This window comes from Schistocerca americana, chromosome 5 (genome assembly GCF_021461395.2).
Source record: "Schistocerca americana isolate TAMUIC-IGC-003095 chromosome 5, iqSchAmer2.1, whole genome shotgun sequence".
NCBI lineage: Eukaryota > Metazoa > Arthropoda > Insecta > Orthoptera > Acrididae > Schistocerca > Schistocerca americana.
The window spans coordinates 601,856,948-601,883,845 of record NC_060123.1 but is presented as its reverse complement, the minus strand read 5'-3'; positions in this window follow the sequence as shown (position 1 = coordinate 601,883,845).

Below are 26,898 nucleotides of genomic sequence, written 5' to 3'. Positions count from 1 at the left end.
AAGAGTCTAAATAAGGGCAGCTGGTTTGGTATTATCGTAAAACAGGGGAAAGAGTGTCGCGGAAATTACACAAGAGTTGGGGTGGTAATCATTTCAACAATGGCGTTTTTTGACGTGGCGCGATCTGCACTCCTGGAAATGGAAAAAAGAACACATTGACACCGGTGTGTCAGACCCACCATACTTGCTCCGGACACTGCGAGAGGGCTGTACAAGCAATGATCACACGCACGGCACAGCGGACACACCAGGAACCGCGGTGTTGGCCGTCGAATGGCGCTAGCTGCGCAGCATTTGTGCACCGCCGCCGTCAGTGTCAGCCAGTTTGCCGTGGCATACAGAGCTCCATCGCAGTCTTTAACACTGGTAGCATGCCGCGACAGCGTGGACGTGAACTGCAGTTGACGGACTTTGAGCGAGGGCGTATAGTGGGCATGCGGGAGGCCGGGTGGACGTACCGCCGAATTGCTCAACACGTGGGGCGTGAGGTCTCCACAGTACATCGATGTTGTCGCCAGTGGTCGGCGGAAGGTGCACGTGCCCGTCGACCTGGGACCGGACCGCAGCGACGCACGGATGCACGCCAAGACCGTAGGATCCTACGCAGTGCCGTAGGGGACCGCACCGCCACTTCCCAGCAAATTAGGGACACTGTTGCTCCTGGGGTATCGGCGAGGACCATTCGCAACCGTCTCCATGAAGCTGGGCTACGGTCCCGCACACCGTTAGGCCGTCTTCCGCTCACGCCCCAACATCGTGCAGCCCGCCTCCAGTGGTGTCGCGACAGGCGTGAATGGAGGGACGAATGGAGACGTGTCGTCTTCAGCGATGAGAGTCGCTTCTGCCTTGGTGCCAATGATGGTCGTATGCGTGTTTGGCGCCGTGCAGGTGAGCGCCACAATCAGGACTGCATATGACCGAGGCACACAGGGCCAACACCCGGCATCATGGTGTGGGGAGCGATCTCCTACACTGGCCGTACACCACTGGTGATCGTCTAGGGGACACTGAATAGTGCACGGTACATCCAAACCGTCATCGAACCCATCGTTCTACCATTCCTAGACCGGCAAGGGAACTTGCTGTTCCAACAGGACAATGCACGTCCGCATGTATCCCGTGCCACCCAACGTGCTCTAGAAGGTGTAAGTCAACTACCCTGGCCAGCAAGATCTCCGGATCTGTCCCCCATTGAGCATGTTTGGGACTGGATGAAGCGTCGTCTCACGCGGTCTGCACGTCCAGCACGAACGCTGGTCCAACTGAGGCGCCAGGTGGAAATGGCATGGCAAGCCGTTCCACAGGACTACATCCAGCATCTCTACGATCGTCTCCATGGGAGAATAGCAGCCTGCATTGCTGCGAAAGGTGGATATACACTGTACTAGTGCCGACATTGTGCATGCTCTGTTGCCTGTGTCTATGTGCCTGTGGTTCTGTCAGTGTGATCATGTGATGTATCTGACCCCAGGAATGTGTCAATAAAGTTTCCCCTTCCTGGGACAATGAATTCACGGTGTTCTTATTTCAATTTCCAGGAGTGTATATATGAAATTTCGATAACCAACTTACACCTCCGAATTCGAAGAGATATTGTTGAGTCCCATATACATTGGAAGAAATTATCATCAGAATAAAATACAAAAAAGCAGCGCTCAGACGGAGAGCTGTAGGTGTTCTATCCCGCGCGAAATTCGAGAAAAGGAGACAAATAAGTTGAAAGTGGTTCGCTGAACCCTCAACTAAGCACTTGCGTGTGTCTTGCAGAGTAACCATGTACATGTAGATGAAGAATATATGCATTATCTTAGGAGCTTACCTTCAGCACACATCTGTCGTGGTGCTTGGTAAACTTCAATTTTTTCATCCTCGGTTAACTTTCTTAATGTGCGGTAGTTAGCCACCATAAACGTTGCAATTTTATGCAACATACTAACGCACATTTTCTGTTCTAGGAAGGCATCAGCGGCTTGTTTCAAAGGTTTCATGTCCTGAAAATACATTTTCTCAACATACATATTTCACAAGTGGTTCTATAATATTCAGATGGAATAAAATTACAAACCTCTTCATCGTTATCCCGTACGGTAGAGTGAGTTTTTAAGGCATAAAACCACGGTAGAACTAAATGTAGGGTTCGATCCTTGTCACTCTCTAGATCAACTGTGGCTTCTTTAAACGGCTTAAGAAATTCTATAAGCTGGCCAGTTATATGGTGGTCATAACCCAGCATCTTATCAGAGGCACCTTCATTATGTAAAACAGCCTTCACTGAACCAATCTGAGAATGGACTGATACAAGCATGTCAAAATAACTATTCCAACGAGTTGAAACCCACTGCTTTAAAGATGAGTTCAGTCTCACACAGAGACCTCTTCTCTTGAAGTACGAAACCGTAGCCCGCACTGTATTAAGAATGGCTAATATATTTGGAACATTTTCTTTCAAAAACTGTTCGCTCAGAACATGTTTCAAGACTGTGTTTATACTATGAGCCATGCATGGAAGACGCTGATATACTTCGAGAGCTTTGACAATGTTAGTGCCCTGGTCTGTGACAAACGTAATTTTGGCAATGTCTTCACGAGAAACACCCATAGTTTCTAAGCCATCTTCCAACTCGTTTCGAATATTCGAACCAGTTTTTGGGCAGTCAGGAAACGCAGAGCACATTAGTACATATTTATTCAAACGCCAGTCTGAATTTATGTAATGCATTGTCACGGACATGTAATGCACCCCTTTGTAATTGTCTGTCCATAGATCAATTGTACTGGCACATATACCAGAACGAATCGCATGCACTATATCTGGGAGCATTTTGCTGCGCACTTTATCAGCTAAGGTTTGAACTTTCCTAGCTACTGTCACTCGGGAAGGCATAACATTTTTAATATCAACTGAGCCATATTTTTTACCTATGTCGATCAGTGTCTGCCCTAAATTAAGAAATCCTTCTCCCTCTATACTGCTAAATGGTCTCAGGTCCTTAGCACACATTTCGACGCACTTTTCGGCCACTAAATCTTTGTCCTCTTTCAAGATATTTACGGAGTGAGGGAACTGCTTGTCAAATTTGCACACATGTCGTAACATACTCGAGGTTCCCGAATAAGTACTTAAGAGCTTTTTACATAGTTTGCATTGAGACACACCTACCGATTTATTTGAAGCGGCCTCATAAACACACGAAAACGTTTCCCATGCGGCACTTGTGCTCTGTTTCGTTACCAGCATGTATTCGCCAGTTGTCAATTTTTTTTCAATCTCACTAAAGTTCGACCTATTCATTGTGCTGCCTCCACCGTTGCGATAAATGAACTGCGGCCTAACTACCTGGCTACAATAGTCACGGTAGCTTGACAGCGCAACCTGTTGTCAGGCGCAGCAAGCTGAGCGGGTCCCGTGAAGCTTGGCAGGCTTGCGGGAACCCAGGTAGCCCGGGCTTGCGGGAGCCCGTATCGCCCGCATTGCCCACTATGCCTCAGTACACGCGCACTCTTGTGTTTACACCTCGGCAGGCTGACCTGCATGAATGGTTGCAGAGGTGCTAGGGGCAAGCAGGCTGCAAGGGGAATTTGTACACCTCTGCAAACAACGCACAACCGCCAACGGCCACGCCGCCGACGGCCACGAAGTCGCAATCGATCACCATCACTACAGAACTTGTGCTGGTACCACAAGACATCTGGTAATGATGCACGAGAGTGTACGCCAACTTGCAAGTGGATAAACGAGGCAGCGATAACTTCCAGTGCAAACACTCGCCGACTTTTTGTGACAGACCGCGAAACAAAACTACAGTTTCTCGTCGATACAGGCGCAGAAGTGTCCGTATATCCAGCAAACCGCCTATCATGCCGGAGTTGCGACGACTGTTATCTATTCGCCGCCAATGACTCCAAAATTAGAACATACGGTCGAGTAACATTATTCCTTAACTTGGGGCTACGCCTTGTGTTTGAATGGCAATTTACAGTGGCAGATATATCACAGCCTGTTATCGGAGCAGATTTTTTGTCCTTCTACGACTTACTGCCAGATCTGCGACGTCAGCGACTAATAAATTTGACTACTTGTCTGCATACGACAGGAAAAGTCCGTTGTATCACACCACTAGAGGTACGCACAGTCACGGGCGACACACCATATATACGATTACTGAAAGGATACCCCGAGATCACACAGCAATCGCCTACTCTCCCACCAGTCAAGCATACAACCGTCCACCACATTCTGACCACGCCAGGGCCGCCAACTCACGCTCGGCCTAGACGTTTAACGGCCGAAACGCTAAAAGTGGTGAAGCAGGAGTTTCGCAACATGCTGTCACATGGTATCTGCAGAGTTTCTAGTAGCAGTTGGGCATCCCAAATGCACATCGTGCCTAAAAAGAAGAATGAATGGCGCCCCTGGGGTGACTATCGCCAACTCAATGCAAGAACCATTCCAGACCGGTGCCCAGTTCCACATATAGAAGACTTTTCTGCAAATGTTCACGGTAAGACTATATTTTCTACCATTTATCTAGTTCGAGCTTATTATCAGATTCCTATAGCTGCAGAAGACATTCCTAAAACAGCGGTGACAACACCATTCGGTCTATCTGAATTCACCCGAATGCCATTCGGACTATGTAATGCCGTCCAGACCTTCCAACGTTTTATGGATGAGGTTACAAGACATTTAGATTTTTGCTATGTGTATATAGATGATGTATTGGTGATGTCTGCATCGGAAGAGGAGCACTTACACCATTTGGCACAAGTGTTTGACCGCCTACGCACACATGGACTAGTAATTAATCGTGCCAAGTGTGTTTTTGGTGAGAAAGAGGTCCACTTTCTAGGATATTTGGTGAATGCACAGGGTATTCGACCGCCACACAGTAAAGTAGAGGCCATAAACAAATACCCCCGCCCTGTCACAGTCGGAGAATTACGACGATTCATTGGAGTAGTGAATTTCTACTACCGCTTCATTCGCAATCATGCACTGATAACAGCACCATTGAATGAACTACTTAAAGGCGCACCTAAACCTAACCACAGTGTGCATTGGACTATCGAGGCGGACACCGCGTTTCACGCTATAAAAAAAGTTATAGCAGAGGCTGCACAATTAGCACACACAGTCGCGCATGATCCACTCGCTCTCATGGTTGATGCTTCGTCCACTGCCATTGGTGCCGTACTTCAGCAACAAATCGATCAGTGACGGCAGCCCATTGCATTTTATAGTCATAAGTTGTCACCATCTCAGCAACGTTGGGCAACATATGACCGTGAGCTGTACGCCGCTAATGCGGCAGTAAAAAAATGCAGACACGCATTAGAAGGGCGACAGTTCACGATTTGCACAGATCATAAACCGCTTACCTATGCCTTTAAGGTAAAGCCAGAGAAAGCATCGCCCAGGCAGCTGCGACACTTAGATTATATCAGCCAGTTCACGACCAGCATTGTGTATGTGGAAGGGAAGCTAAATGTTCCAGCTGATGCACTTTCTCGCATAGAAGCAGTGTCCACAGTAGCAGATGACATCGCACAGGTGGAAGCAGTGACAAAGGCCATTGATTACGACGCCCTCGCGCATGCGCAACAATGTGATAGTTGCGTGATGTATTGCAACAAGAGAAAGGATTGAAGCTACAGCTCGTGACATTTCCTGAAGCAAGCATTGAGTTGTACTGTGACGTAGCAAGAGGAAAGATACGTCCATTTGTGCCACAGCAATTCAGAACACAGGCAATTGCATCAATGCACAACCTGTCACACCCAGCAGTAAGAGCCACACTCAGATTGGTCAAACAAAAATTTGTATGGCCATGTATGCACACAGACTGTAAAACATTTGTGAAGCAATGCTTGGCGTGCCAGAGGAATAAAATCACACAGCACGTCAGGGCACCATTAGGCACATTTCGTCCACCAAATCAGCGTTTTGACCATGTGCATGTTGACATCATCGGCCCACTCTCGACATCGGAAGGCTACAGTTATTGCCTCACGGTGATTGACAGATTTACTAGGTGGCCTGAGGCATTTCCAATGAAGGACATCACTGCAGAAACTATAGCTCAAACATTTTTTCGTGGTTGGATTGCTCGGTTTGGAGCTCCACTCAGAATTACAACTGATCAAGGACGACAATTTGAAGCCTACGTTTTCAAAGCATTGGCTACGTCATTAGGTACGAAACGCATACGCACCACGGCATACCACTCCGCATCAAATGGCATGGTTGAGCGTCTTCATCGACAGTTAAAGGCAGCACTGAGATGTCACGCAACACCACATTGGACAGAGACACTACCTATCGTACTTTTCGGTCTACGAACGTCATTCAAAAGTGATCTGAAAGCAACAGTAGCAGAACTGGTGCATGGACAAACGTTACGCCTACCTGGAGAATTTCTGCACAGCATGGCAGATGATACAATCACAGCCTCAGAATTCGCCACAAGATTAAGAGAGCATATACGCCAATTGAGACCAACAATGCCAAGAAACCAGCTTGGAAGACACTCGTTCGTTTTTGCGGAGCTAGACAAGTGCACGCATGTATTCTTACGCAATGATACTGTGCGTAAACCACTGCAGCCACCATATGACGGACCATATCTGGTAGTCAGTAGGGATACCAATACTTTCCGCATAATGGTTAACGGTACACCCACCACAGTTGCAGTGGACCGTATCAAGCCTGGATTTCTGGACGCAACAGACACCACAGCTACCACTGAACACAAACCAGATAAGATAGGAGAAGCTACAAGATGTGTTCCTGCACCCCATGAACACCACAACGCTCAGCGAACACCAGTCACTGCAACACCAAGACCGACGTCGAGGACTACTACACCACTCCCTGACACAACCACTGACACACGTGACGCACCGCCCGGTTTCAAGAAAGAAGTAGTTACAAGAGCTGGACGGTGTGTGAAATTTAATCTGCGGTATCGTTAGCATTAAAGGGGGGGCTCATGTAGTGACCTATTTCTGACAATCGATCCCTACAAGTGTACAGTGCTTCATAAACATTCCGTGAAGTGTTAATTTACGTGCAGTGATATAGTTATTCTTTGACTTAGCTTCTGTTAGTTATTCCGTGCTGTTCATGTCTACACAATTCATTCATGTGTGTAGTGTTATTGCTAAATATATGTGGGAATAAAGGAATTGTTTTCTCCAACACCCACAGGTTCTTTTCGGAGTATGCCGATGAAATAGCTTTGTTTCTAGCAATCACGGAGAACCACTTGCTCGATAGAAGCTCCGAACGTAAGGACTCAGAAGTTGTGGGGGTCAATGCGGATTCAAAAAATCTCGTTCTTGTAGATTTATTCGTGCCAAGTAATGAGTCCTATACGCAGAGGGTCTCAAGTAGTATTTATTTGTCTAGATTTTGATACCATTCTTCACAAGTGACTTCTAATTGCGTGAGAGTAAATTCAGGATTTCCTGAGAGGATGCAAGAAATCTACGGAAAAGACTGCCTACACTACGCTTGTGCATCCTCTTCTGAAGTAGTGATGCGTAATATGGGATCCTTCCCAGGATAATGGAGGACATCTCCGGTTCTAGATGTACCCTTGTCCGGTTAGTGACTGACGCTACAGATCTTTATTTATGGAAATATAGAGTACAATCAGCTACAAATTTTACATATTCACATACACCTTTACCTTTAACCCAAATAAATACAGACTCATTTTGCTTGATTTTTCTCTTGCTACGAGTATACAAGATAAGTGGAGAGGTTGAGTCATAGGCTGATTTACCAAAATCTTTATTATCAATTTCAAACATATGATAAGTACGATAGGCAATTACATCTCTATCGTTAAAACTTTCAAGACCAGGTACACTAGGAACTCCGCTACCACCTCTCACTATGGCAACAGTGAACCATCCATTTCCATGTGAGAATGCGTCGTTTATGTCCAAGCTACAACAGTGAACCATCCATTTCCATGTGAGAATGTGTCGTTTACGTCCAAGCTAAAATTAAGTGAACATCCAAGAAATACACAGGGTCTATCGAAGAGAGCATGAGCTGCGACACTCTTCACGGGAATGCGATTCTTCTTATCTCCTGATGTATACTATATAAGCGAGCGCTCTCTCGCGCGACGCTCAGTCTGTGTCTTGCTGCTGCACAGGCAACTGCATTGAACGCCGCCAACATGCCCTACAGGAGGTATCGTCGTACTCGCACAACAGTCTACAAAACCATAGAAAACATCGAACTTACAACAACATCAGGAGATAAGAAGAATCGCATTCCCGTGAAGAGTGTCACAGCTCATGTTCTCGTCGATGGACCCTGTGTATTTCTTGGATGTTCACTTAATTTTAGCTTGGACATAAACGACACATTCTCACATGGAAATGGATGGTTCACTGTTGCCATAGTTCGTATTGCATTAACGCGTAATTAGAGGAGAGAGTGTCACGAATATCATAAGCGAGTTAGGGCGACCATCATGAAACAAAGGCGTTACTCATTCTGGCGAGATATTTTCACGAGATTTCAATCACTAACTTTCTCCTCCGGGTCCCTAAATATTTTGTTGACCCCCACTTACACAGGACGAAATGACCATCGTAATGAAATAACAGAAATCAGAGCTCGTACGGAAAGATTTGAGTGTTCCTTTTTCCTCATCAACCACTATTTATAATACATTTTATTTTGTTTTAAATTTTTATGAATTTATTTTTATTGCATTTTATTTTATTTTATTTTTACAAATTTTATGATGGTTTATAAAATTAATTTTTTTGAAATTTTATTTTAGATAAATTTTGTAAATCTATGAATTTTATTTTTATTTTATAAAATAAAATCTATAGAAACCTATTTTTAAGTAGAAGATAAATGCACTATTCATTCAATGTCGGTAATTTTAAGCATATTTCGATGGTTAATCTTTGTAAGAAAAGAATAGGCAGAAGCAATATATGAAACTCCCACTGAATGGGGTTTTCAGTCTAACGTTATTACGGGCGCTTATAGAACCTCATATGTTTTCGTTTAAATCGTTTTCGAATGAAATCTCTTGTATTTATCTTACATATATTAGGTATTTGATATCGTTTCCAGAACTGTTTTTGACAAAACCATGGGTGCCTAGAGGTTTTCGTGTCAGTAGGGGCAAAACATTTTATGTTTGAGTATAGAAACTAGGGCTCGCAGCTGCATATTTATGGTGCTCTGCTAGCGTAGAAATGGAAGTCAGTTTCAACATTTGCTACGACATACTTATGTTAATTTATTGGTGCCAAGTCTGTGTACAACAGAATACTCATTTTTCATTTACGTTGATTATTTTAGGACATAATGAAACATGGACAGGTGACTGTTTCCATTTCTGAAGAAGCGCTGTGTTGTTCGTCAGCTAAGCACGATATACGTGTCTGTGATGCTTTAAGTTTTTCTTGTTCTCATCGTGACGATTGATTACTCCAAACATTTTGTGCATGTACACATTTTCTTTGAATTATGCTCCCGTCAATATCTCAGATTTAAATTATGTTTATGTAGCGCTGAAAATATACTACTACGACCCCTACTTTCTATACTCAAATTCCTTTGTTTGATGCTGTCTTTCTGCACTACACTTCTGGTCAAACTGCTTTTCGCAGAATGTACAGAGTGAATCATGCAAGACGTAACAACCCTTTTATTTCGTGAACAGTGGCACATATCGAAACGCGGTTTTCGGCAAATGTTAGATCGTTAAGGGGCAATTGAAATATTGAAATAAGTAGTTTTTTTAATGAAACCGTATACTTTTTATAACTGCATTTGATAGTTCGTGAGAAGACAGTTACAGTGATGTAATGTTGACGTTGAAATCAGTCGTAAAAAATTAGAGAAATATCCTGGAATGTGAGAACGCGGTGGCCGGAAACGGCATTTGCGGTGCGAACACTGCCAAACAGGAGTCTCGGATCAGGCTGCTTAGTTGCATACCGTAAAGTAGGCCTGCGGTACGAGAATATAGCTTTATTTCCCATTGAAACAACTTCAGAACTAGATGCAGGTTCATCAAAGAATGTTGTATATAGAAATGCGACATAGGCTAGAATCTAGCGTACCACAGAGAGTTCGTGAAAAAGTTTGTGTATCCACCCAGATTTACGTGAGCTGAAACAAGAGCCAACTGTTCATTGTTCAAAAATAGAGGTCTTATATGCTGCAAAAAGCAACTACTGTATTAAATATCTAAATGTTAGACGGAAGACGTGACGTATCTTCTTCTGTACGTAGTTGTGTGTTTCTTAGAGGTAAAATACGTGCTATCGGACAACTGTCTCTACCTAAATTATATGATATGGGATACATTCATTGAACTAGACATTTTATTAACAATACTTTGGTGTCCACCTGTACACCGCAGAATAAACACGAGGGTAATCCCAAAAGCAAGGTCTCCTATTTTTTTTAATTTTTCGACATAATCGCCATCTCTGTCGATGCATTTTTGTAGACGCTGTGGCAGTTTTTGTATGCCCATGTCATACCACCTCGCCACCATGCTGTTCAGAATGTTATGAACCTCTTCTTTCACCTCGTCGTCGGAGCTGAATCGATTTTCGGCCAATTGTTCTTTTAACCTAGGGAACAGGTGATAGTCACTGGGCGCCAAGTCAGGACTATAGGGTGTGCGTGTGTGGTTATGTTCCACTGAAACTGTTGCAGGAGAGCAACGGTTTGCCGAGCGATGTGTGGGCGAGCGTTGTCATGGAGAATGTGTACGCCATTACTCAACATTCATCTTCTCCGGTTCTGAATTGCCTGTTTGAGTTTTTTCAGAGTTCACAGTACCTGTCAGCATTAACTGTGGTCTCAGTGGGCATAAAGTCGACCAACAATACACCTTTCCGATCCCAAACAACGGTTGTCATGACTTTACCGGCAGACTGTGTTTGTTTGAAATGCGCCGGCTTTGGCGAAGAAGGATGCCGCCACTGGTATGATTGTTGCTTGGCCACAGGTGTAAAGTGGTATGCCCAGGTTTCGTCACCCGTGACAATTGAGCGCAGAAAGTTGTCCTGTTCGGGTGCAAGGCGGTGAAGAAATGCGCGGTAAGCATCAACTCGTTGCCGCATGTGGTCCTGTCAGCATGCGTGGCACCCATCTTGCGCACACCTTCCGGTAGTTCAGTGTTTCCGTTAAAATTCTGTGAGCGGTGCTTCGGGAAACCTCAGGAACCAACGTGCAGAGATCATCCAGGGTGATCCGCCGATCTTCACGCATGCTTTGCTCAACCTTCAACACTGTCTCCTCAGAAATTGACGGTCTCCCACTCCTTTGTTCGTCGTGAATTTCGGTCCGACCAGCTGCAAACTCTCTACACCACTTACGAACCTTCTTGACATCCATTCACGACTCACGATACACTTCCGTCAATTGGTGATGGATTTCAATCGGTACAGTGCCCTTTGCATTCAAAAACCGAATAACTGCGCGCAATTCTCACTTGGCTGTAACATCCAACGGGAGCTCCATTGTCAACGGCTGCCAAGCCAAGACTGAGCGCCTGATCGCGGTGTGCGCATGTTTACACACAGCGCGTGAATCACTCTTCATAACAGTGTCACCAACTGTCACACAAAAGAGTCCTGTACTTGTAAAAAAAGAGGAGACCTTACTTTTGGGATTACCCTCGTATTATTGTTAACGAAACGTTGTTTCGTGCTTAACTACCAGCGACGTGCAATACACGCTGTCGGATTATTTGACATTGCAATGCAATTTCATAGAGACATAAATGAAGTATACGATTTACTAATAATGATTTGGTAATCACCCAAATCACATAACATAACTTTTGTTTTCCAAAACATAATATTATCATTTTTTAAGGAAGTGTTAAAACTATTGAACATGGACTGAAAGGCACATTTCCAATTCCCGAGCGAAAGAACGGTGAACAGATGTAATTATAGTGGTTGATATGACAGAGCATGCACTGGCGATTCGACGACACGTATCGTCTGGCGTAGTCGGGGCTTCGCCATAAACTGGATCTTTGAGTCCTCCCCAAACAAAGAAACCAAGAGGAGTCAAATCGAGGAACCTCCCAGACCATTCCACAACAGAATTTCGTCGTATACAACGTCCAGGAATGTTCTCATTCAGTGTTCGCATTGCAACACGGGACGAGTGAGCTGGGCAACCGTCGTGTTGCAGCCACATACACTATCGAATATCAGTGATACCTCTTATAGAAGATCCGGCAGATGTCCAAAAGTGGCGTACGAATGTCCATTTAGAACGCTTAAGATCAAATAAGATCTCACAATGTAATTTCATATGATGCCGCACCATACGTTACGCTCCTAGGCCGCAGATGCTGCACCTGACGAAGCCAGTGTGGATTTCAGCTGCCCAGTAGCCAGTAGCGCATTTACATGAACGTGGTTAGTAGGCTCTGCTTCGTCGGCAAAGAGCACACGTTTGAAAAACGTAGGGTCGTATCTCAGTTGCTGAAGGGCAAACCGACAAAACTCTGTACGACGTTCGAAGCCACGGTCGTCGAGTACCCGATGTAGTGTCACATGACAGGGATGGAAATTCTGTCGATGCAGGATGCGAATGACACTCCTCTGGCTGATTCTATATACACTCCTGGAAATGGAAAAAAGAACACATTGACACCGGTGTGTCAGACCCACCATACTTGCTCTGGACACTGCGAGAGGGCTGTACAAGCAATGATCACACGCACGGCACAGCGGACACACCAGGAACCGCGGTGTTGGCCGTCGAATGGCGCTAGCTGCGCAGCATTTGTGCACCGCCGCCGTCAGTGTCAGCCAGTTTGCCGTGGCACACGGAGCCCCATCGCAGTCTTTAACACTGGTAGCATGCCGCGACAGCGTGGACGTGAACCGTATGTGCAGTTGACGGACTTTGAGCGAGGGCGTATAGTGGGCATGCGGGAGGCCGGGTGGACGTACCGCCGAATTGCTCAACACGTAGGGCGTGAGGTCTCCACAGTACATCGATGTTGTCGCCAGTGGTCGGCGGAAGGTGCACGTGCCCGTCGACCTGGGACCGGACCGCAGCGACGCACGGATGCACGCCAAGACCGTAGGATCCTACGCAGTGCCGTAGGGGACCGCACCGCCACTTCCCAGCAAATTAGGGACACTGTTGCTCCTGGGGTACCGGCGAGGACCATTCGCAACCGTCTCCATGAAGCTGGGCTACGGTCCCGCACACCGTTAGGCCGTCTTCCGCTCACGCCCCAACATCGTGCAGCCCGCCTCCAGTGGTGTCGCGACAGGCGTGAATGGAGGGACGAATGGAGACGTGTCGTCTTCAGCGATGAGAGTCGCTTCTGCCTTGGTGCCAATGATGGTCGTATGCGTGTTTGGCGCCGTGCAGGTGAGCGCCACAATCAGGACTGCATACGACCGAGGCACACAGGGCCAACACCCGGCATCATGGTGTGGGGAGCGATCTCCTACACTGGCCGTACACCACTGGTGATCGTCGATGGGACACTGAGTAGTGCACGGTACATCCAAACCGTCATCGAACCCATCGTTCTACCATTCCTAGACCGGCAAGGGAACTTGCTGTTCCAACAGGACAATGCACGTCCGCATGTATCCCGTGCCACCCAACGTGCTCTAGAAGGTGTAAGTCAACTACCCTGGCCAGCAAGATCTCCGGATCTGTCCCCCATTGAGCATGTTTGGGACTGGATGAAGCGTCGTCTCACGCGGTCTGCACGTCCAGCACGAACGCTGGTCCAACTGAGGCGCCAGGTGGAAATGGCATGGCAAGCCGTTCCACAGGACTACATCCAGCATCTCTACGATCGTCTCCATGGGAGAATAGCAGCCTGCATTGCTGCGAAAGGTGGATATACACTGTACTAGTGCCGACATTGTGCATGCTCTGTTGCCTGTGTCTATGTGCCTGTGGTTCTGTCAGTGTGATCATGTGATGTATCTGACCCCAGGAATGTGTCAATAAAGTTTCCCCTTCCTGGGACAATGAATTCATGGTGTTCTTATTTCAATTTCCAGGTGTGTATATCATTAATGCAACATCTTTCGCGGCGTGTGCCCAGCCGGTGAGGCCCGCTGTCGTGGTATCAAGGCACGGATGACAGGAGGTCCGCGGTAAGTATATTAGGGTTTGTCACTTAAAAACAAAAGTAAATTACTGACGTTTGGTGAGCAAGGAGGTGCTGGCGCTGCCTCCCTTCGTTGTTCAAGCATTTGCCGCGAGGAGTGGCCGCACGGTTTGAGGCGCCATGCATGTCACGGATTGAGCGGCCCCTCCCGCCGGAGGTTCGAGTCCAAAAAAGAAAGTTCAAATGTGTGTGAAATCTTATGGGACTTAACTGCTAAGGTCATCAGTCCCTAAGCTTACACACTACTTAACCTAAATGATCCTAAGGACAAACACACACACCCATGCCCGAGGGAGGACTTTAGCCTCCGCCGGGACCAGCCGCACAGTCCATGACTGCAGCGCCTGAGACCGCTCGGCTAATCCCGCGCGGCTGGTTCGAGTCCTCCCTCGCTTATGGGTATATGTGTTGTTCTTAACATAAGTTAGTTTAAGTAGTGTGTCAGACTAGGGACCGATGACAGCAGTTTGGTGCCTTAGGAATTCACACACATTTGAACATTTTTTTAAGCATTTCTGACACCTGCTTAGGAAATTGCTTCTTAGACTATGCAGTTCCGTCCGAGAAATTGCAGCAGTTTCTACACAAATTTTAGTTTCACTTTCATCTAAAGGATAATGTCCATCGCCCCATCCCAAAGATAAAAGTCGCAGAGGGTTAGATCGCGAGAACGAGGAGGCCATATGTTGTTAGAGAATACTCCAGCTTGACACACTTCATGAATTTCCTGTAATGAGAAAATGGCTGCATGTGCTGTCGCAGAGTCCTGATGAAACGTCTCTAAAGCGTATTCTCTCTAACTGGCAAAAAAACTGCAGTAGTTTCTCGTTTTACATTAGACTTTTCGGGACTCCAGTAACGGTTATTTTCTAAATTAACGTATGCACATATGTGGAACCGTGATTAGTCCTAAAAGAATACTAGGTAAGGGTCAGTTTCTGCGTCATGCTCTCTATTCAAATTCCATTAACAAAACTGCAACGTTTTTGCAGCGTGTTATTTTATAGGACCGTGACTTCAGTAACTATACAGACCCACAATAGCCATAGGAAATACCCATTTGCTGTGAAAGACGTCAAACTGATTTTCTAGGAGGCCTTTCCAGAGCTTACCCAAAGTTATTGAGTATTTCTTCTGTGAGTACTGTACGCGGTTGTGTATGTTTCCTGTCAAAAGCACTTCCAGTTTTACTAAATTTACCAGTCGATGAATAGTGCTCCCATTAGGAACCTGAACATCAGGAAATTCGCATTGAAATAAACTCCTTATGAGACGTGTTGATTGTGTAAAGCCAGACGGTTGCGTTAAGGACTGATCACCCTAACTATAAAGATTGTAACGCATATAAGTCCAGATATTTCTGTTGGTGACAGAGGACGGTGTACTAAACAGCATTGCGTCAGTATTTACGACATTTGCCGGCCAGTAATCGTAGCTATTACAAGTACTGTGTTTTTAGATTGGGTGCTATTTCAAAGTACATGTGGCAAGAGCGAGCCATTAATGCTTATTTCCCTCAGGTAGAATGTCAGCTGTTAAAATGTGGACATGGGGACGCAAAATGATTAGCCTACTCTGACAGATGTAGTTCACTTAGTGGTGCAGCTACAACAATGCAGAAACATCAAGTTCTGAAGTTTGTGGCATGTTAGTGGGAAGACTGTTCGGTGCAGAGAAAAAACAACCAACACACTGATGTGTGTATATTCGAGGGTTGTCCAGAAAGTTCCGATCGGTCGCTAAATTGAAACCACACTGAAAATCAGAAACATTTTATTTGCAGGAGTTAGCTACACTTCCCAGATATTTCTCTACATAGTCTGACTTTCACATTTGTCTGAGTGTTATACCAAATTTCCAACACCATCGTCATAGAAGGCAGCCGCCTGTGCTTTCCGATAATTCTCTACGCTGGTGTAAAGCGCGTAGCCTACGCCCAAGTGTTGTCTTCGTATCCAGCGTTTCATGTGAACAGAGATGATACTCAGGACGAGCCAGTTAGGGCTGCGTTGTGGGTGATCGAACACTCCCTAGATTGCAGGAGCGTCTTCACTGCTCCTGCAGAGTGCGGCTGAGAATTGCCATGAAGAAGGAAGTGCGTGGCAGTTGTGTTAGGTGGGCTGCGTTCATTAAGGCGAAGCCTCTCGGTGGGCCCTCCTACTTGGCGGGAGACATCGCTGTTCTAAGCACCTTTAATCGCTCACAGTGCGCTCACAACTGAAAAGAGCGTCTTGATGCGATCGACGGTCATACTAGAGACACTACCCAACACACCTGTGCAAAGCTTTACCGGATTTTCCCAGAGGTTTCCACTTTGTGCATTGTATCATCAGGAATTCCGTTTTACTATAGTTCATATTCCTGGCTCACAAAATGTTGTCGCAGACATTTTATTGAATGCACCCTCTGGCTTGGAAAAAAGTAATATAGGAACGAATCTTGGCAAAAACTTTAGTATACTATACAAACATAAATTTGCCTCTGCCAACTTCATTACAGCCTTTTTAAAAGATATTGCACAGGAATAGGATAAGGATCCCTTTCTGGAGAGACCCGAAAAATAAATGACATAACAAAAAAATCAGAAAGACAAGACAGTGTTACCTTGTACACAAGGACATTCTCTTCAAGCGATGTACTACCAAAGACTCACTTTGGGTCTTATGTATTCTAGATGATTTCGTAAACAAACTCATTTTGGACCACGTAGGTGCCTCGACAAACTCAGGACATCATTTTATTTCAATGAGAATCAGAAAACTTTTAACTGTATGCCAATTGTGTGAAAGAGCAAATCCATCTGTCGTTACACGCCATGCACCACTATTTCCCATCATCCCTCCAAAGTTATAAGAATTATTAGCTAAAGAACTTTTAGGCCATTCGTAAAAAACTCAGAATGGCTTTTCTTATGTTTTTGTTGTCGTGGAGCTATCTTCTTAATTTGTTTCACTCACGCTGTGGCGAAGAGCTACAAGAAAAACTGTATCACATGTATTCGTAAAGCATTCCCTACGTGATGTAAGAAACATTGACATGATAATCTAGGAATCTTGTCAAGAACTTCAAGAAATTAAACCCATACTCATATCTCTCTAGTGGCCACAAGCTAATCCTTCTGGACGCCTGGTGCGAGAAATCAACAAACTTTGGAGATAATACTGTCACTGGCAACAGCAGAACTGAGATAGTCACATGTACATGTTTCAGAGCATTTTAAACGAATTGCAGCATGATTCTACTTCATTTCCTCCCTTACTTGCACTTAAGAACGAACAAACACCAAATCGAATCAGAGAGCTTGTACCATTTCCTAACTCATGCAAGCTACGTCACAAAGAGAATAGACTTAGCAATATGGAACATCAAGATACCTGCAGAGCGAAGGAAGAAGTCGCAACACGCTAAGGTAAATGTTGAAACGCTGCACACAGGTCAGAAAGTACTTGTGAAATCCCATCCATTGTCACACAAAAATTAAGCGTATGAATCATAAGTTCTCCTTGGTGTACAATGTACCTTACAGAATTTGTCGAGTAGTCTGTGGCAACGCAGTAGAAGTGGAAACAATACACACTAAAAAGAGTAAAGAACTGCATCACGTAATTTATAAAATAGTGAATTTTGTATTTTGCTCAGATATGAACATCTTGGCCGGCCGAAGTGACCGAGCGGTTCTAGGTGCTACAGTCTGGAACCGCGCGACCACTACGGTCGCTGGTTCGAATCCTGCCTCGGGCATGGATGTGTGTGATGTCCTTAGGTTAGTTAGGTTTAATTAGTTCTAAGTTCTAGGGGACTGATGACCTCAGAAGTTAAGTCCCTTACTGCTCACAGCCATTTGAATCATTTGATTATCTTGAAAACTGCCTTCAGGCCTTACTGGTGACATATATTTCTGACATATTGTGTTCCTTATGATGTTTGTAATTTTTTTTTTTTTTACTTTGCTGTATATGGCATGTAAGAATATTATACTGTTGAAGTACATATTCTTTCTGTAACTAACTACACACCTTTCTAACTACACACCTTTCTGTCTATATGCTAGAGTTTCCCTAGAGATGGAACATATGAGTGTTTAAACTAGATTTTTGACCACATTTGTTTTCTTTTTCACCTGTGAGTATTGAAATACAGATGTACTTTTGTGTAAAAAATGAACGTTTAACGAATAATATGCTACCAATCCATAAAGTTTTTCCTCTTTTTTGCATATTAGCACTTATAATTTTGTTGCATAATGTGATTATTGCTTGACATAGCTATTGCTTTATGTGAACCTATGCGTTACACAATTACTGGTGCGCCAACATACCTTTTGACACTGATTTGTTATCAGGATTTTGTGATGACACTGGTATCTTGCATTTATCTGATGGCATATTTTGCTTTAGTTGCTACATTGCACGTTTTGTGTATGATATGCTTTAGCCTAAGAATGTGTACTGTATTTCATTTTATTTGTCACTTTACGATAATGATTTTTGCTACATATGTCTGTGATAAGAAACTTCGCTGCATTGCATTTCTGATGAAATATTTTTCATGTTCATGTGTGTATGATAATGAATTTGGTTGGTTTGATTTTCTAATGAAATGTTTATGCGAATATAAGTGCACTACAGAGACCATTATTTTATGAGAGTTCAGTTAGGATAAATATTTACTGTTAGAAGTTATAAATATAGTACCATCAGTCCCCTAGAACTTAGAACTACTTAAACCTAACCAACCTAATGACATCACACACACCCACGCTCGAGGCAGGATTCGAACCTGCGACCGTAGCGGTCGCGCCATTCCAGATTGTAGCGCCTAGAAGGAAAGTTGAATAAAGTTGCATATATGCTATGGTAGAAGAAAGATGGTGTTTGGAATGTGGAAATATAAATGAGTAAAAGCAGGTTGAATAATGGTTATATTATGTGGTTATGGTGAAATATTTGAAGAAAGTATGGTCATGATGTTTTAATCAGGTAAATTCAGAGGGAAGGTGTTATGAGGAAAGTATGAGGTTTCAGTGATGGTATAAGTTAATGAAGTAGTTAATGACGTTAGAATGGTGATCAGCACGTTAAAGCAGTAAATGATGCTAGGATAAAATATCGCACAGCCTGACTGAGACTTAGACTCTCAAGTGCACTCATTTCCTTATCCTTTTTCCTTTCGTGAACCATGATATATTTGTTTGGTTACCTTTTCTTTCTAGACTATATACCTTCTTGCTCTTACATTATGTGCCGCGCATGGTAGCCGCGCGTTTTCAGGCGCCTTGTCACAGTTCGCGCGGCTGCCCCCGTCGCAGGTTCGAGTCCTTCCTCGGGGATCGGTCTGTGTGTCGTCCTCAGCGTAAGTTAGTTTAAGCTACATTACTTAGTGAGTAAGCCTAGGGACCAATGACCTCAGCAGTTTGGTCCCATTGAACCATACCACAAATTTCCAAATTTTTTCTTACATTATGTGTATGTTTTTCATGTATGTCGGTTCTGAACGGCGGTGTGTCTGAAATGTACTCGACCAGCCGTGAGAAAACCTCCTGATACCAGCGCCCCACGCTGGCGCAGGGGAGAATTGTGGTGGAATTTGTTGTCAGCGTGGCAGCATTAACCCACCTTAAAGCTCTCATGAACTTCTGAGCTGTGACCTTCTCTCGGCACATGACGACGTATTGCTGTCTGAAGCGTCGCCAGGCCAGAGGATGACGCCGCAGGACACCATTCAGAGGAAGGTTGTCCGCACCTTTGTGCCAAATTTCAAAGTTACGCGTCGCAATGGAAGACAATGACGAAGTTTCAAAAACGTGATTCTGTAATTTTGTTGTGTACAGCGAGCAGATGATAAACTAATTCAGGAGAAACGTAGGCGGTGTCTTCAGTATTAATTTCATAAACTTCCGCTCATTTTTCATAAACTTACGATCATCCGTCAGCTTCTTTGTCTATTCTACTGACCGGGTGGGTTAGGTTGTAATGTATCTGACCTATGAGTCAGAGTTTCTTATCCAAGTAACAGACAGTTTACTTCAAATTCAAATACAGAATTAACCGTATGCTAAATACGATTTATGTAATAATAAACTTTTTCTAGAAATTTTTTTTCTGAACTTTGTCATTCAGAACTTGTGGGTTACACATATCTCCAACGGATTTTGGAATTTTTCTTTATTGGATGCGTCTTATGTATAGTGAAGAGCATACTAAACGACGACTGATCCTAAACTGAATTTTCCAGACCATGTCTCCTTATTTTGAATGTCACGATATTCATCGTTTTGGACTGGCGTGCTTATATGTATGTGTTAGTGCTGAGATGGACTGAAGCGCCAAAGGAACTGGTGTAGGCATGCGTACTCAAATACAGAGATACGTAAACAGGCAGAGTACGGTGCTACCGCGGGCAACGTCTATATACGACAACTAGTGTCTAGCGCAGTTGTTAGATTGGTTACTGCTGCTACAATGGCAAGGTATCAAGGTTTAAGTGAGTTTGAACGTGGTGTTATAGTCGGCGCACGAGCGATGGGACACATCATCTAAGAGGAAGTGATGAAATGGGGATTTTCCCGTACGACCATCTCACGTGTGTACCGCGAATATCAGGAATCCGGTAAAATATCAAATCTCCGACATCGCTGCGGCCGGAAAAACTCCTGCAAGAACGGTACCAACGACGTCTGAAGAGATCGTTCAACGTGACAGAAGTCCAACAGCTTCGAAAATTACAACAAATTTCAGTGCTGGCCCATCAACAAAAGTCAGCGTGTGAACCATTCAAAGAAACATCATCGATATGGGCTTTCGGAGCCGAAGGCCCACTTGTGTACCCTTGATGACTGTACGACGCAAAGTTTTACGCCTCACCTGGGCCCGTCATCACCGACATTGGACTGGAAACATGTTGCCTGGTCGGACGAGTCTCGTTTCAAATTGTATCGAGCGGATGGACGTGTACGATTATGGAGGGAACCACATGAATCCATGGACCCTGCATGTCAGCAGGAGACTGTTCAAGTTGGTGGAGGCTCTTTAATGGTATGGGGTGTGTGCAGTTGGTCATATGGGACCCCTGATACGTCTAGATACGACTCTGACATGTGACACGAACGTAACCATCCTGTCTGATTACCTGCATCCATTCATGTCCATTGTGCATTCCGACGGACTTGGGCAATTCCAGCAGGACGATACGACACAGTGCACGTCTAGAATTGCTACAGAATGGCTCCAGAAACGCTTTTCTTAGTTTCAACATTTCCGCTGGCCACCAAACTCCCCAGACATGAACATTACTGAGCATATCTGGCATGCATTGCAACGTGCCGTTCAGAAGAGATCTCCACCCCCTTGTACCCTTACCGATGTATGGACAGCCCAGGATTCATGGTGTCTATTCCCTCCAGCGCTCCTTCAGACATTAGTCGACTCCATTCCACTTCGTGTTGGGACTTTTCTGCGTGCTCGGGGGAGGGGGGAGGGGGTGGTTATGCGATATTAGGCAGGTGTACCAGTTTCTTTGGCTCTTCACTATACTAAGTAACTAGGTATATCAAGTTTCGTGCTTCATAATCAGTGGTAATTTCGCTTCTGGCTGTAACTGGTAAAGATTAACACTCCGATATTATTTCGTAGTTATTTGACACATTCTATATGCCTTCATGTTATATCACGTTTATTGGTTTTGGCAGTATAAAAATTGCGGAGGCATGTTCAGTTTGCTTCACTGTCGTCGCAGTGTTGTCTCCACTATTTCTTTTTGTTGATGCCGAGTCTACAGAAGCAAGTAGATAGGTATACTACGGTTTATTGGACGTCAGAGTCAGCCTATTAGCTGATAAGCGAGAGATGTTACTCTGTGCAAGCTGGTTTGCTGTGTTACTCAGTACCAGACTGGAAACTGTTATGTCAAACCGGCAAACAAGCGGACAATGGAAGAAGCGAGCGAGATTACCGGCCCACTAACCTCACCTGGTTAACACGAGCCGGAGGCGGCGAGATGTGACGCGGGAGCAGCGCATGCGCCGTGGGGGCTGTTCGCGCAGACCGCCCTGACAGTTGACTGCAGTCGTCATGGCGCCGCCGGCGGGAGCAGGTAGGTACATCTGCCAGTAAGCTACGCTCTCCGCAGGTACAGAAAACCGCTTTGAACTCTCTATGTCATACAAAAATACCTAAGAAAACTTCTGGAATTCACGAGTAACAAACATCCGTTTAGAATCCCTGTTCTTGTGAAAACGCGTTCTTCATTGTAATTACGGCCTGAGTTACGCTTATTGCTTTTTAAAACGATTCAGATTTTATTCTGGGTAACAGTTCCAATCTTATCGCATCTCGAAAACTGTTGATATCACTGAACTACGTTTTTTTTAGTTTATTACCGAAATACCTCACTCTGCAATGAATCGTTCCAGTGTTCCGTATCACATTGCGTTCGTCATTTATAAGCTCCGGAAAACGATCTTTCTTTTGAAATTTTGCCAACATCTAACTCGCAAAGTGTTCACTGAAATTGTATTAATCGCAACAATTACTAAAAGGTTGACATGTTGCAGCTGCTAGGCAGTCATCATCAGAAAATCATTCAGTTTGTTACAGAGTAACGTGTCGCAGTAATGATAGCAGCATACAAAAACTCAATTTGTATGTTGTGACCATTACTATGTAATAAACAGAATAGCCGGCTGGAGTGGCGAGCGGTTCTAGGCGCTACAGTCTGGAACCACGCGACCGCCACGGTCGCAGGTTCAAATCCTGCCTCGGGCATGGATGTGTGTGATGTCCTTAGGTTAGTTAGGTTTAAGTAGTTCTAAGTTCTAGGGGACTGATGACCTCAGAAGCTAAGTCCCATAGTGGTCAGAGCCATTTGAACCATTTTTAAACAGAATAACTGTAGTGATGACTACTTAGCCGGCTGGAGTGGCCGAACGGTTCTAGGCGCTACAGTCTGGAACCGCGCGACCGCTACGGTCGCAGGTTCGTATCCTGCCTCCAGCATGGATGTGTGTGATGTCCTTAGGTTGGTTAGGTTTAAGTAGTTCTAAGTTCTACGGGACATGTGCGGCTGATCCCGGCGGAGGTTCGAGTCCTCCCTCTGGCATGGATGTGTGTGTTTGTCCTTAGGATAATTTAAGTTAAGTTGTGCGTAAGCTTAGGGACTGATGACCTTAGCAGTTAAGTCCCATAAGATTTCACAAACATTTAAACATTTATTTTCTACGGGACAGATGACCTCAGACGTTAAGTCCCATAGAGCCATTTGAACCATTTGACTACTTAGCAAGTAAAACCGGTCAGTCTTCTTACTGACTGTTGCGATTAATACAAATTCAGTAAAAAACTGTAAATATTATATCGCCTGTTCCACAGACAATATATCTAGTTTCCTTTAAGTCGTAACAAATAACGAAATTATGTGTCTCTGTCCCCTGAAAAAAATCCCATAGCAAATTTGAAATTCACCAGTGGTATCTCCACATTGTCTCTATGCAGGTAAAAAAGTATTCTTAGTTTTAATTAGGGCCCAAGAATTACATTACTTTTATTTTTTTAAGGACTACATTTCGCGTCCAGAATGGTTTGCCACTTGAGAACTGGCAGGGACTATGCTTTGCTCAGCGGAAGTGACAACACAGCAGAAACCAGTGACTCGTGTAGTCCGGTCAAGGAAGGAAAATTAAAGGGAAAAATTAGAGTAGTCGCAAACATATGTACGGCGGTAGGCGGGAGCGCCATTAACAACACACTAAAAGTGCTGACCGGTAGGATGTGTGCGAGGGATGCAGGGGATTAAAGGTCACCTTTTTATGTTTTTCTTAACGATTTCAGTAACAGCCGCTTCTAGCCAAAATGTTTGACATAAAAAATTCTACGTCACATTTCCTTCAAAAAAATCTCTTATTCATTTTTACTCTAGGACTAATACACTACTGGCCATTAAAATTGCTACACCAAGAAGAAATGCAGATGATAAACGGGTACCCATTGGACGAATATATTACGCTAGAACTGACATGTGATTACAAAAAAATGGTTCAAATGGCTCTGAGCACTATGGGACTTAACATCTCAGGTCATCAGTCCCCTAGAACTTAGAACTACTTAAACTTAACTAACGTAAGGACATCACACACATCCATGCGCGAGGCAGGAATCGAACCTGCGACGTAGCGGTCGCGCGGTTCCAGACTGAAGCCCCTAGAACCGCTGGGCCACCTACGGCCGGCATGTGATTACATTTTCACGCAATTTGGGTGCATAGATCCTGAGAAATCAATACCCAGAACAACCACCTCTGGACGTAATAACGGCCTTTATACGCATGGGCATTGAGTCAAACAGAAATTGGATGGCGTGTACAGGTACAGATACCCATGCAGCTTCAACAAGATACCACAGTTCGTCAAGAGTAGTGACTGGCGTATTGTGACGTGCAGTTACTCGGCCACCATTGATCAGACGTTTTCAATTGGTGAGAGATCTGGAGAATGTGCTGGCCAGGGCAGCAGTCGAACATTTTCTGTATCCAGAAAGGCCCGTACAGGACCTGCAACATGCGGTCGTCCATCATCCTACTGAAACGTAGGATTTCGCAGCGATCTAATGAAGGGTAGAGCCACGGGTCGTAACACATCCGAAATGTGACGTCCACTGTTCAAAGTGCCGTCAATGCGAACAAGAGGTGACCGAGACGTGTCACCAATGGCACCTCATACCATCACGCCGGGTGATACGCCAGTATGGCGATGACGAATACACGCTTCCAATGTGCGTTCACCGCGATGTCGCCGAACACGGATGCGATCGCCATGATGCTGTAAACAGAACCTGGATTCATCCGAAAAAATGACGTTTTGCCATTCGTGCTCCCAGGTTTGTCGTTGAGCACACCATCGCAGGCGCTCCTGTCTGTGTTGCAGCGTCAAGGGTAACCGCAGCCATGGTCTCCGAGCTGATAGTCCATGCTGCTGCAAACGTCGACGAACTGTTCGTGCAGAATGTTGTTGTCTTGCAAACGTCTCCATCTGTTGACTCAGGGATCGAGACGTGGCTGCACGATCCGTTACAGCCATGCGGATAAGATGCCTGTCATCTCGACTGCTTGTGATACGAGGCCCTTGGGATCCAGCACGGCGTTCCGTATTACCCTCCTGAACCCACCGATTCCATATTCGGCTAACAGTCATTGGATCTCGCCCAACCCACCTATAGGAATTTCATGGAACTATAGGGGGTGCAACGGAAATATTTCACGATATTCCACAACAAATTATGCATTTTTTCAGCTGGAATTAGGCGAGAAAAAAATGTGTTGCGTTACTTATTGGACTCCCGCCGTAGATTTTTTTTTACATGGAAACATTTTCGCTACAAACCGCGCCTTTCCAGTTATTCAAGAAAAACATAAAAAGTAACCTTCAAACGCCATCCACCTCCCCACACACACACGCACTCATCCTACTGATCAGGATTTTTGGTGTGTTGGCTATTACACTCCCGCCTAACATTGTAAAAATATTTCCGGCTATGCGAATTTTTTCTTTCAGTCGTCATATTTTGGTCTTGGTTGACTGAGCTACAATACAGCCGCCATTGATAAGACCTGTTTAAGGCGCAAAGGACACAAGCGGCCACTTGGGGCGCCAGAGGCGCGCAAATGCGAAATTTATATACTGTATATTATATCTATATATTATATATTACATATAATTTATATGGAAATGAGCTTTTGGCGTCATTGGTCGGGAGGCCCCTTACGGGGCAAGTCCCGCCGTCCTGGTGCAGGCCTTATTACATTCGGCGCCACATTGGGCGACCTGTGCGCCGGATGGGGATGAAATGATGAAGACAACACAACACACAGTCCCTGAGCGGAGAAAATCCCCGATCCAGCCAGAAATCGAACCCGGGCCCCTTAGGACGGCAGTCCTTCACGCTGACCATTCAGCTTTCGGGGCGGACTACATATTATATAATTAGTAGCGAAAACCGACACCGGTTAAAACACACGATAATAGAAGCAGATACTTGCAAGCCAACACGTATCTTCAAACGAACCGCCACAGACTTCCGAAGCATTGTTCCAGTTTGTATAAACGAAATTCAAATGTAAACTTTCCTATTAACTCCCCATTTAACTAGGCTGACATTAAATCCATAGCCCACCATAGCAAGAAATACTATATTGCTTCAACAGTTAACGTATTAACGGTACAATTAACTGTACATTTGTATCCATTATAGGCGTTCTACGTGTAGTCCTCGCATTTGGATGCAATACTACACTCCTCTTTGCACTGAGTTACGAAATACACTGACGGAAAAAAATCGCAACACCAAAAAATAATTAACGTAGAGTAATGAAATTTCGGAAATACATATTTTGTGTAAGTAACATATTTAAGTGATTAATATTGTAAGATGACACGTTAATGAAACCGCGAGATAAGCCATTGAAAACGTGAAATGCTGGTACTTTAACAACCGAATATCATAGTGAACACACTATAATGGTCAAGACAGGCACGAAACGTGTACCAATTAAATTTGTACAAGTTTGTATGACAACTAGCTCCGGAGATAATGAAGAGATTGACAGAATGTATGATGAGATGAAAGAAGTTATTCATATACTTAAGGGAGAGGAAAATTTAATTGTGGTGGGGGACTGGAATTCAATAGCAGGGAAAGGACGATAAAAAAGGAGAATATGAGCTGGGGGAAGAAATGAAAGG